Raw genomic sequence first — 13388 nt, forward strand, 5'->3', positions numbered from 1 at the left:
TAGTCGTCATCGAAGATAGTCAAGAACTACATAGTCGTCATCGAAGATAGTCAAGAATTACATAGTCGTCATCGAGGATAATAAAGAACTACATCATTATCAAGAATGTGAAAAACTGTCCTTCGTCGTCATCAAGAATCACCGGCTTGGAGACCCATCAACTACCAATCGCTGTCCACATCGGAACCTGTACAACATCCAGCCGTATACACTGATGGCCGCAGTTCCTGTGGAGCCATCATCGTGAAGATCGAGAACTAGGACATCACTACGTCAGTAGGAATGTAGTCACTGAGATGCGCAGTTCATGGTATAGTTGAAATACCATATCTTAAGGTGGTATTGTTCTTAACTGGCGGCATATTCTGAGGTAACTATGAACTACGAGAACTTGTTACATCTTTCCAACTCCACAAGCTTCTAATTAATAGCAGTACATAACCCAGTAGCAGTTTATCAATATTATGTCTGATTCACCTACTTACACCCATATGACCTGAGATACTAACCGAAGAGTCCCGATTGAGCTAAAATAAGTTAAAACTTTGCTACATTTGAATATAGCAATATTTGTAATATCAAGTTCCAAGATATTATTCCAATATAAATATTAAATTTTTATTTGAAGATGTGTCCTATTACATTTGTTGTGCAATATTAATCTTTTAAACCATTCTACTGAATATAGTTATTCTTGTAAAAATTCAAATTATAATGTTATAATGTGAAAACAATTTCATTTACAGCAATACAACTAGTAATATTACAAAAGTGAATCGTTTGAGTTATTCTTTGAATTGGAGTGAAAATTAAGATAAATGATAAAGCATAATTTTGTGTTTATTAATAACACATTGGATCACCTTAACGTAAAGTGTTACTGAGTGTTATTGATTCACCACCAATAATCATAAACATATACTCAGAGATCATATGTGTTCTCATATGTGAGTTTCTCAAATTTGGTAGTAACCAAATTACTATCTTTGTTGGTCTTTTAATAACCGGGCTAGTCATATTGAAATAGGCGATCACAGCCTTACGACAAAAGTCTCCGAAACACGAGACCTACTCTATGTGTTTACTAGACATTTTTATGATTGTCATAGTACACATCGGTAAATATTTTCGTAAATAACCCTAAATATTATCAAGTCACTAGTATTTGAGTTATGCACATACAGTAGGCCACCAACATATCCATCAAATGAAGTCTATTCGACATTCAGCTCCGAACTTACATTCATCAGTCTACTCAGCTACACTCAGCACACAGACCACGAAAAAAGACTGCCAAGGCGAGCAGCGAGGACAATGTCTAGAGAAACAGTTAAACAGTTTTAATAAACAAACTAGCATCGGGCACTCGGTATGCATTCACTCCGCATAGCCATACAATACATTCGTCTGGCTAAACACAACAGTGAACGTAAGAAATCGCACGACAGCACGACAAATTACACTCAAATATAATTTTGAGGTCAGCGGCCGAAAAGTAATTTTAAAGAATGGCTACAAATAACCACCAGCATAACAAGTTACATTAAGGGGGTGCAGCCAACATGCACCTTAAAACCAAACCGCCGAACACTACTTACACACTTAACGGTCATTCCCACTCGTCGCTCCCACTGCCCCAGCTAGTTAGATCACGAAGAGTCTTTCAGAAACTAGCCGGAAAACAACTACAATGCCGTATATATCCTAAGCAAAGCGCAGTAGTAGAGGAGGGTAGTAGTATGTAATAGTTCCTCCGGGGACAGGGTTCAGGGTGTGGAGCCGTGGAGCCGACCGCCATCTTGGAGTGTGACGTCACGGCGGCCATCTTGCATGCCCGTGACGTTGACTTTTGACCTTGACCTTGACCTTGACCTTGACCCCGGTCGACATTTTTATTTTTTGCCGTCACCGGATTTGAACCGAGGACTCCAAGCTCCATGTCGTAAATGTATGTTTTATTAATTTTTTATTAAAATTTCATTTATTGAATTTTTTTATAAATTTTAATTTTTTTTCATTAAAATCGGATAATAAATAAAGATTTTCAAGATGGTGGACGTAACGGAAATTGCAACGGTGACCTCATAATTCAAAATGGCGGAAAACCACATGCCGGAATGTTTGAGAAAACAAAATGTCGGATCCAAGATGGCGGAACCAAAATGGTCGCCGGGGTTAAGGTCAAAGGTCAAGGTCACGGGCATTCAAGATGGCCGCCGTGACGTCACAATCCCAGATGGTGGTCGGCTCCACGGCTCCACACCCTGAACCCTGTCCCCAGAGGAACTATTACATACTACTGAGGGTGAAGGGGGAAATCACCTAAAATACGCGACGTCAGAAAAAGAGGAAGGGGAAGGGAGCGACGTCGGCGCGTGCCCGACGTCTTCGACAGAGAAACGTCCGCTTCAGCATTTAGAATATACAGGGCGTGGAAGGGGGACTAAGCCCAACGGAGTAAAATCTTTAAGGGATACAATTCTTAAATCAGTAATTTGTTGGAATCCGAACTGAGGTTTTTCATGACAATAAAGTGGGGAAATTTAAACTTACATCGTCCCTAAAGCCAGATTAAATTTAGAAGGTTAATTTAGAAAATAACAAGTTGGTAACAGCAATTACATATTACTTTACGAGCTTCACGGGTATGACCACCTCATGCTATCCCAGTAAACAAATGAGGACTGTACATCAGCCATGACAACTCAGTTGCGATTCGTGCGCCACCATGCTACTAACTCAAATGACCAAAGTGACGGAGATAAGGCCGAGGCCAGGGACTATAGGCACATAAGAAGCTGAATAGAGAAGTGGAGGGGAGAAAATGGGGGGAGGTCTCTGTGTTGACACCGAAGACACATCTTGCCGTCTTCTTTTGTATGCACTGAGTGCAACTCCCGGGCCCTGAAGAGATCTTCCTTGACACCGCTCTGTTACAACAAACAGTCCAGCAACCGAATCTCTAAGTCGGCGAGTAGCAGTCTCCCAACTACCACTCAACCTAGCCAGGCGAACGACGCGACGACGGCGAACACTGAAACAGCAGGACCGCCAACTTGACGAGCCCCGCGCCAGGCTGGAGCGGTGACCCACAGCACACTCAGCTGCTGCGGGTGGAGTACGCTCCAGGGGCGCTGCAGCTGTGCAGGCCTCGCGTTTAGCCGGCGCGCCGAACAGATAAGTCGAGAGCGAAGCAGGGGCAAGTGCGCCGGCAGCAGCTGACGGTAGTCTCTCCTAGCAGAGGCACTACACTGGGTGGAACAGCGAGCTGGATTTTTAAATACTTCTGTTAGTTTTATCCGTGTGCTTTTGATTTTTCGTGACCAAATTTTGTTGGTATTCTCCATGTATTCCTGGTTATTCCTGGCAAAACAAATGTAGTTGTAGCCGAAATGGCGTTACAACAGTTGGAGAAAAAGGCAGTTGAAGCAGAAATGAGGTTGGAGGAGTTACAACCAAAGACATCTGGAGCAGAAAAATCATTGGAGCAGCTGGAAACAAAGACTGCTGGAGCAGTTGGATCACTAATGTAATTGGACCAGTTGTAGCCAAGTAGTCTCGAAGCCTTGAAGTCTTGTAGCCTGTAAACCTTGTAGGTCCCGTGTCCTGTAGCCATGTAACCTCGTAGTGTTGTAGCCTCGTAGTGTTGTAGCCTCGTAGTCTTGTAGTCTCTTAGTTTCGCGTCAATCATTATTTTAATAAGTGATTTTTGACGTGATAACGTCTTATAAATCGATGAACGCCGGCTGCACGCACGAAAAAGCATGACTCATTGTCACATTCAGCCTGATCCGAGCGTGCAAGAACCGGCCAACCACCGTGCGAGAAAATCTTCTATAATATCAAACAAGTTAGGGCGGGCTTTTTAACTAATTGTTCGTGATTATATTTAAACAAATTATTTAAATTAAATTTGCAAAAACTTTAAATAAAATTAAAAAGTATGCAATTTTTCATACAATGTTTTCTTATGACGTAATCACGTTATAGAGCAGACGAAAACAAGATGGTGGCCTCCAGCAGATGAAAACAATATGGCGGACATTACTACTAGCTGGTGATATATATGCGTTCACATTAGTGGTGGGAGGTCAGTCTCCTGGTGGCTTCTTGGATGAAGGATCTGTCACCATTTTAAATCGAATGACTTCGCCGAGTTTCGAACTGAGGACTCCGAGCTCCATGTTGTGTGTTTATTAAAAAAAAATATTTTTTTAAATTTTGATTAATTAATTTTGTATAAATATTTTATTTATCCGATTTGTTTATAATAATTGCGTATTTTTAATTTGGTGGCCGTGACATCATAAACCAAGATGACGGAATGTTTTTTTTACTAAAATTTTTATTATTTTTTAAAAATTTAAATTTTTTCCCGATTTCCTAGCAAAAACAATATGGATTTTAAGATGGTGGTAATAACGGAAATTGCAATGGTGACATCAGAATTCAAAACTGTGGAAAGTTCTACAAAAAGAAATGGTGGAATTCAATATGGTGGATCCAAGATGGTGGATCCAAATTGGCGGATCCAAGATGGCTGCTGAGGTCAAGGTAATCCAAAAAGGCCGCCGTGACGTCACAATCCAAGATGGCGTCAACAATCCACAGCCTGAAGCCTCTTGCCGGAGGAACTATTATTTACTATTCTATCATAGTATATTCGGCAGTGCCTACTGTTGTAATGGTTAACAATTGGGCGTGTATTCACCTGCAGGCCTTAGGTACAATTAGGAACATCAGGGTAAAAACTACCATTGTTATCTTACTCCATTATTGCAACACAATTAATTGGTACCCAAATTACACTTTTTTAAGTCTAATAAAATACACATATTTTGCTTCAAACCAATTCCTTTTAAAGTGGTCTTTGCCTTCTTTTCATCATTATAGAAATTTAGATGGACAATCTAACAGTTTTCTTTGAATTGTGTTAATTATGTAGCATTTTTTAGAGTTTGTATATAGATTTAGTTGTTATTCTAGTTGGAACAGTTTGGCCCACTAAAAGGTATTAATTAATTAATGTAAGGTAACATTTTTATAATGTAAACGTCACTTTCACAAGCCCCAATTGGCGAAACGAGGATAATATTCTTTAAAAAAATTGTTTTTCGGAAGAGTTTATAAGTGTTAAAATTTTGCCGTATTCTGGTAAAAAATTATTCTTCATTAGAAACTTGTCTTAAAAATCAACAAGTTATAAATTATAAGAGCTGTTTTGATTTTTGACTTACTAAATTATCACCTAATGCATTCGAATGGAAATATGTAACACACACTGCACTAATTAGATCATAACGTAGAGAAGCTGCGTAATGGACAGCTCATATTTACCAATTACTGATTAACAGTACAGTCAGTATGTTTTAAGAGAGCTTATTGAAATTCTTGATAGTGAAATATTGTTCCTTGCATACATGACGAGCCCAGCACGGGCAGGAGCTGCAAGAATCAACACAGCCTCGTAGACCTGTAACAAATAAATTAAAATGTAAAATGCATGCAGTATGAGTTTGATATCACTGTTGTTCAAATTGACACATGCAACAATTTTAGCTGTTGTTGACTGCTTGTTTTGTAAAACAAACTGCACGCAAGAAAAGTGCTGCTTCCAAACGCCAAAAATTTTCACCACTTAATTTCTTGATGTTTGTGTAATTAAGTTAACATATGTAATTATGCTTGTAACAAAAGTTTATGTAGAAAAAATTACTAAAGGAAAATCATTTATTGAATAAGAAAATAAGAAAATGTACTTCATAAACAAGAAAATAGTGATAAGAAAATATTAATTGTATAACAGTGTCTCATAAAACAATAAAGGGAGATGGCAGTTGAGTGACACATGTGCCTCCAACCAAGCGGATCAAGGTTTGATTCACAGCCACGTCTAAGCCAAGTGTTCCGCATGTCGGAGAAATGGCTCATGTTATGTGGTTGATTTTCTCAGGGTATTCTCATCACCCAACATATCATAATGCTCCTAAATTTCAATTCTCATCTCATCGTCCCTTCATCAGTCATCGATATCTCATACTCCAATGAAAAAAACATCCAACATACATTTATATCTTAAAATGTGTTTTTTTTTTTCACGTTCAATTTTGGTTTAAATTTTATCTGGAAATTATTATTCATTTGGTATCAGCATTAATGTAAAACACAACAGTTGTCAGCTTGTGAACTTTTCATTTGTTGAGCAAGGATAGAGTTCTAGTACAAACCAGAATTGTTTGTAATTTTTTATCCATTATTTTTCTTTTTATATTATTATTATTTTATTTTTATCATTTTTATTTATTTTTTAGTGATTTTACTGATATTAAAGAAAACTTACGATAGTGTTCTGTGTGCTCCTGAATTTTTCTGACAATATATGTTGATGGTTTTCTCCGAGTGCTCCTGATTATTCCTGGCTAGACATCTGATGTCTTTCTCCAAGTGCTTCTGGTTATTTGTGAGAAATCAAACTCTGCAAGAAGGATTTTTTACTTAATGAGTCATATCATTTTATTCAGAGTTACCTTTAATTAGTGAATTTCTGCTACTAAATCATCACTTATAATATTTTTATCAGGTGGAATTTAAAAAAATAGCATTATTCAGTCCAATGATATGTGATAAGACGGATGATAAACACTATTATGAAGGACGAACTTCCTTGTCTTTGGTGTCTACCGAATCCATCCTTCATTTGCGATCGTTTGTGAGCATCCCGCATCCCACATAAAGGAAATAAATAATATTTACCTGCAAGCAACATGTGACGACATCTCATGTCAATATTCGGGACTACTTGCAACAAGTTATTTTGTATGAGATAACATAAATCTCGTCGCTTAATGGAGCTATTGAAGCCAGTTGGAGCCATGTATCCTCAAAGCCTAGCAGTCTCGTAGCCTCTTAGCCTTGTGTTGTGTCTTACAATATTTTTATAATTGGGAATTAAAAATTAAACATCCATTGCTCAGTCAATTAATATGTCATGAGACATATGAGAAGCACTAACATGCAAGACGAACTTCCTTCTCCATGATGTCTAGCGAAGCCTTCCTTCTTTTGCGATCCTTAGTGAGCATCCCGCATCCCACATAAAGGAAATAAAATAATATTTTCCTGCAAGCAACATGTGACGTCATCTGTTGTTGAAAATCATAACTACTTACTAGTTCCTTTGCATGAGATAACTTAACTCTCGCTGATGAAATATTTAAAAATTCTATTTAAGTAATGGTTTCAATTTGAAAACTCTCAATTTGCATGTGGCATTAGTCGCAGAAGCTAACATGTATCCTGATTCGCTGTCTGTAGCTGTATCAAAACGACTTCGCTGTAGATACTGCAGCAAGATGTTTAATGCTAAACGACATGAGATAAGCGAGTGTATTTTGGGTCCTTGTCAAAAACCTTTTAGTTGCAGTCAGTGTCAGATATCCTTTGGGAGAAGATATTACTTGAATAGACATTGTAAGACCTGTACAACTAAGGTGAATAAAGATAACGAAGACTGGACTACAACATCAAGGAAGAGGAACGAAGGCGAAATATTAGACGACTATAATTATTAGGATGAATGTAAAAATATTAATGCTAAAAAAACTGATCTATATCACGATAATAATTTAAAATTTAAAACTAACGAAGAAAGTAGCAACCTCATTAGAAATATAAAGATATCTACACCAATATCTAGTCGTCTCCATGAAAATGTGAACGACGAAAAACCGCCTGAAGCTGACAAGAATGAAGACTGTGATGAATCATTTGAGGCTGACATGATTAAAGACTGTGCTGAAGCACCTAAAGCATGCAAGATCGAAGACTGTGATGGTGTCCTGAGACCAAAACGATAGAGACGTCGTAATAAAATAAATATCCTGATAAAGATTGTGATGATCACTGGCTTGATGACGAAAGTGACCTTGTGGTTGGTGTTAAAACGAAAGACACCAGAGATCATAATATTTATTATAAACATGCAAGAAAGATGAACGTAGCAGAAAAGATTGATTATACCTCATGGGAAGATCCTAACATATTGGTTGACATGCTAAGACTTCTAAATGCTTCGCTTTCTGCAGAAAAATATTCGAGCATCAAAGAAATATTCTTCATACTTAAAGAACTGAGAGAAACTGGCTACATACAATAAGGGCTTAAATTAAATGCATGTGTATAAAATTGAAGAAAAAATTTTTTTTTTTCAAAATGTATTCTATAATTTCTCAAAATCTGATTTCTAAAAACAAATGTTATAACTTAAAGGTGTAAAAAGCATCACCAATGAAAGATAATAAAATGTAATTGAAATCATTTGGAGCCAAATGTATATGGAGCAGATGGTGCACTTCGAGAAATTGGAGCACTTGGAGCAATTGGAACATTGGAGCACTTGGAGCAATTGGAACATTGGAGCTCTTGGAGCAATTGTAGCTCTTGGATCAATTGGAGCTATGGAGCTGTTGAAGCAATTGGATCTTTGGAGCTGTAGGAGCTTTGGAGGTTAGAAGCTGTTGGAGCTTTGGAGCTTTGGAGCTTTGGAGCTGTTGGAGCTTTGAAGCTGTTGGAGCTTTGGAGCTTTGGAGCTGTTGGAGCAATTGGAGCCAAAGACATTTGTACTTTCCTTGGCGATATCATGCAGAATAATATAAATCAGCTTACTGATGATGTAGCAACAAACGGTCCTTTAAAATATAACCTGTGGCTTCATTGTATATATGGAGAGCCATATCCGTTCGATGACAAAGTGAAGAAGTGTGCATTCAAGACATCGGCTGCTGTAATTTACAGTTCTGACGACGTGAGGCAATATGTTAAACACAGTGTCCAGAAACTCTGTCAAGAAGAGGAGGACTATGTCAGTAAAGGTTCTGGCTGGTCTCTGTCTAATATAAACCGATTGGAGCTAAGAATTAGTCATTTCACGCTGATGCAGGCTTAAATGTTTATAAGATTGCTAACCTTCGCAAGTGATCCTGTAGTAGAATATGAATATGTATTTTTTTTTGTAAAAGAAATTGCGGTGTTTTATTTCTCGAACCTGTCACTATTATGCTAGATTGATTTTATATTAATTTTATTTTATATCATCCAGGGATCGAACCAAGTATCGAGTCAATATGTAACTTAATAAGTGATTTTTTTCATGAATTTTGAACTTTTTCCCGAATTTCTAGGTTAAATGTCACAAATTTCCACGATGGCGGTCATAATGGTTTATTGGATAATGGTTGGCTTGGAAACTATGCATATATAATGACTTACCCCCTTATTTATTAAAATGTATATTTTTTACATAAAATTAAACATTATTAAATCGATCAAGTATCGAACCAAGGACAGGTACTGATCAAATCAATTTGAAAATTGATTTTAAATTTTTTGGTGAATTTTGAACTTTTTCCCGAATTTCCAGCTAAGTATTACACAATTCCAAGATGGCACCCAAATTTCGAGATGGCGGGCACCTCAGTAATAATAAATTCTTACTGCACTCTTTAGCAGGTAAGAATTAAACTAACATGTCATCAATACATTCTAGAAGACTAAAACAAGATGGTGGCCTCCAGCAAACGAAAACATGATGGCGGACATGATGTCAGACTAGCTGGCGGTATATATATCTTGGTATTAGTGGTGGGAGGTCTGTCTGCCGGCGGCTACTGTGGAGAAAGGATCTGTCGATGATTTTTTTTTTTTTGCTCTTACCGGGTTCGAAATGAGGACTTCAAGGCATAAGTGCGTTTTAAAATATTATTTTATTATATATTTATTAATAATTTTTGAATTTTTTCTCGATTTTCTAGCATACAAATTATGGTTTTTCAAGATGGTGGCCATAACGAAATGTGCAGCATTCTAGAATCCAAAATGGTGGACGTAATGTAAAGTGTAACAATGACATCATAGTCATGCGGGCATAACGAAACATGCCAAATTTCTAGAATTCAAGATGGTGATCGTACCGAAATGTGCAATGTTTTTTTTTTTTTTTAAGATTTTTTATTAAAAATTAATTAGTTAATTTTTTTATAAATTTTAAAAAAATTTCATTAAAATTTCATAATAAATTAAGATTTCCAAGATGACGTACTTGACGTCATACTAGCTGACGGTATATATATATATCTTGACATAAAGTTTATTAAATTTGGGCCATTAATTTTTTTATGAATTTTAAAAATTTTCCCGATTTTCTGACATAAAAATTACGGATTTTCAAGACGGCGGCCGTTACTGAAAATGCATTTGTTTTCTAAATTAATTTTTTAATAAAATTTTATTAATTGAATTTTTTTATAAGTTTTCAAGTTTTTTCATTAATATCGGATAATAAATATATATTTTCTAGATGGCGGCCGTAACGGAAATTGTAACGGTGACGTCATAATCCATGAGGACATCAGAGGCTTATCGGAGGCTGTAGACTTGGATGCTTAAGCCTATATATGGACATTTCTAGCCGCTGGTATTTCTATGGACTAAAAACGGGAATTTTTTCCTCGAAAAGAGAATTTTTTTATTTTTTAAATTTTTGAGGTTTTTTGTAGGGTATTTTTTTCCAAATAACTGAAAAATTTTGTCGTATTTTGGGGGATTTTGGGCAAATTTTGCACTTTTTGGCAAATTTGAAGGTCAAAAGTCAAGGCCATCCATGATGCCCGCCGTGACGTCACAATTCAAGATGGCGGTCGGCTCCCGGCTCCACGCGCCAGCGCCATGTCCCAGCTTGCCCTATTCTATACTACTCTCTTACCCGAGGATAGTTGCGCGCACGCGGCCCGTCAACTACAAAGGAAGGAAACGTAAAACACGCGAACGCGGTGCTGCAAACGATAGAATTCACTTAAGCGGCGGGTTCTGTCAAACCGCGCCGAAGGCGGGGCCCGCCACGGGGACGATGAAAAAGAATTTGAGAATCTTACACTATGGCGGTTACAGACGGTGATGGCAAGATGTAGACCCCGCGGTGTCCTGAGCCGGGCAAGCTACGGGCCACCGCGCGAAGTACGCGGAGCGCGGGGACGACTCGGACAGGTTTGTGGCGTAGTCGCGAGGTGAATAATATTCTTTTAAATGTGAAAGATAAATCATGGCGATATTTTGATTAACAATTGACAACGGTGGGAGGCTATCGACCCATCGACCTCGGGGTCATTCCCTACGCTGCGCTCACACTACCGATGCGTTCGTGTTACGCTACAGGGGTGGGCGTCGATGTGGCATAACAGCCTGTGGGACAGGGGAACACTAATGGTTGGTGTAAAATTCTCCCCATGAATAATATTAAAATAAAGTGATATTAAAACAATAAATATCTTTTTATCTTAAATAAAATTTTTGCACTGACTAGGATCGAACCTCAGACTGAAATCAGTAGAATCAATCAGTAAATTACTAGATTATATTTCTGACATATTTTGGAGTAATTCCCCTTTTTTAGAATAATAATTACAGTTCAAGATGACGTCCAAGATTGTCTACAAGATGGCGGCAGCACCCTCTAGCATGCGATATGTTTACTAAGTGACACCAGCGCTCCTAGTAACAGGTATTGAAAACAAGACTATGTATGCACTAGCACCCTTGTAGCAAGTATTAAAACAAAGATGGCGGTTCGGCCGGTAACAGTTGATGCTACTATTCACTCAAATTTTTAAAAATATTACAAGTCCGAATATACCTTATTTAATTCTTAGTCTAGTAAATATATGGATATCTGTGTGGTCAAAGGCATATGTTTTCCAACCCAGAAGTCCGAGCTATCATGGTTCGAACCACCTCTGTTCCAATTATTTTGAGTAATATATTAATTTAATGTGTCGATAAGAAAAATAACAACATTAGTAGGTAATGGAATTTCGACCTTATGTGCATGAGATAGCGATGCTGGTGCTCTCTAAGAACAAACATCTGAAATAAAGATGGCAGTATCCAAGATGGTGACCTCCAGCAGAAAAAAAACAGATGGTAGCTGTCACGTTATCCACGATGACGACCTCCAGCAGACGAAAACAAGATTGTGACTGCGACATCAGAAACGTAAAAAAAAGTAGCTATGATGTCATAATCCAAAATGGCGACTGTCATGTTGGAATCCAAAATGGCGAAAGGTTCTTCTGTAACGACAAGTGCAGTGATAGTGAGTGGGTCACTCGATTTCGAGATGATGGACGAGGTAAAAGTCAAAGAGAAGGTCAAAGACCAAGGTCATCCAAGGCAGAAGCATGGCGTATGGCGGTTGGCACCTCGCACCTCACACCAGAACGAGGGCCCGGCGCCCCAATCATATACTACTGTGAACTATTTGAAAAACCATGTTTGGTTATTTTTTACAAGGGAGACACAACCGTAAAATGATAATTTTTTAGTTCATCTGATTGTCTTTGATAGGTCTGTAAAACAGTATTCCGGTATTTTAAGTAATTTTCTGGTAGTATATTGATTGAGCGGTTAATAATGTTAAGTTATCTACTTTTAACATACTGATATAAGTGTAGACGGTTAGTTAAGTTAATAAATTATAATTAAAAATAATAAACTCTGTTTTGTGGGACATTTGAGAAAATATTTACTCAAAAATACTAGTTTCCTGGATTATTATTAATTTTTTACGTATGTATCCCACTTGTAACCTCGTGTATCTATTAAGCACTTTTATGTATTTGTAAACGAATGGTGGTGTGAATTTAACAAACTTGCAAAGCTCACCAAAATTATTTTAGAAGGTATGCCCTCTCAACACATATTTAAGATGAAGTGCTAATGGCAGACCGAAATTTCAGAATCTTCAACCAAACTGTTTATCTTTAATCTATTATTCTTTACCCAGTAAACCTATGTTTACTGTTCCAATCTGAAAGTGTAAAAACGATAGGGTAGATTAGCAAGCATTAGTACATTTAAATTTTCTATTAGCTGTTTTACTTGACGGATGAGCATTGTCATTAATCATACTACGTGCCCAAATTTATAAAAAATAATTTTCATTTATGTCAATTTTTATTTGAAAATTCAAACAATATATATTACTTAAAAATTGTTTTAAAATTTTTATTTCATTTTTTAAAAAGTTACTACAAATATATCTTTGTAAAGTTGTATTGCTTAGAAATGTTAGATGGTTTCCAATATACCTTTTGATATAATCTAAAAAATCAACCACAAAATCATGTCATATAATTTGGAATATGGGTTTCCTCAGAAACAGCAAAAGATACTGATCATGTTTCAATACACTTTGAATTTTACCATGAAACACACTTAAATTTTTTTACACAACCAACAAACACACCCCTTATGGGATTATCTTAAGATAAATGCATATTAAATTAAACAAGAAGGCACTTACCTGACTGTGCCAGTTTCCACATCAGAGGTCTACC

The sequence above is a fragment of the Bacillus rossius genome, chromosome 1 (assembly GCF_032445375.1).
Source record: "Bacillus rossius redtenbacheri isolate Brsri chromosome 1, Brsri_v3, whole genome shotgun sequence".
In the NCBI taxonomy this organism is placed as follows: Eukaryota; Metazoa; Arthropoda; class Insecta; order Phasmatodea; family Bacillidae; genus Bacillus; species Bacillus rossius.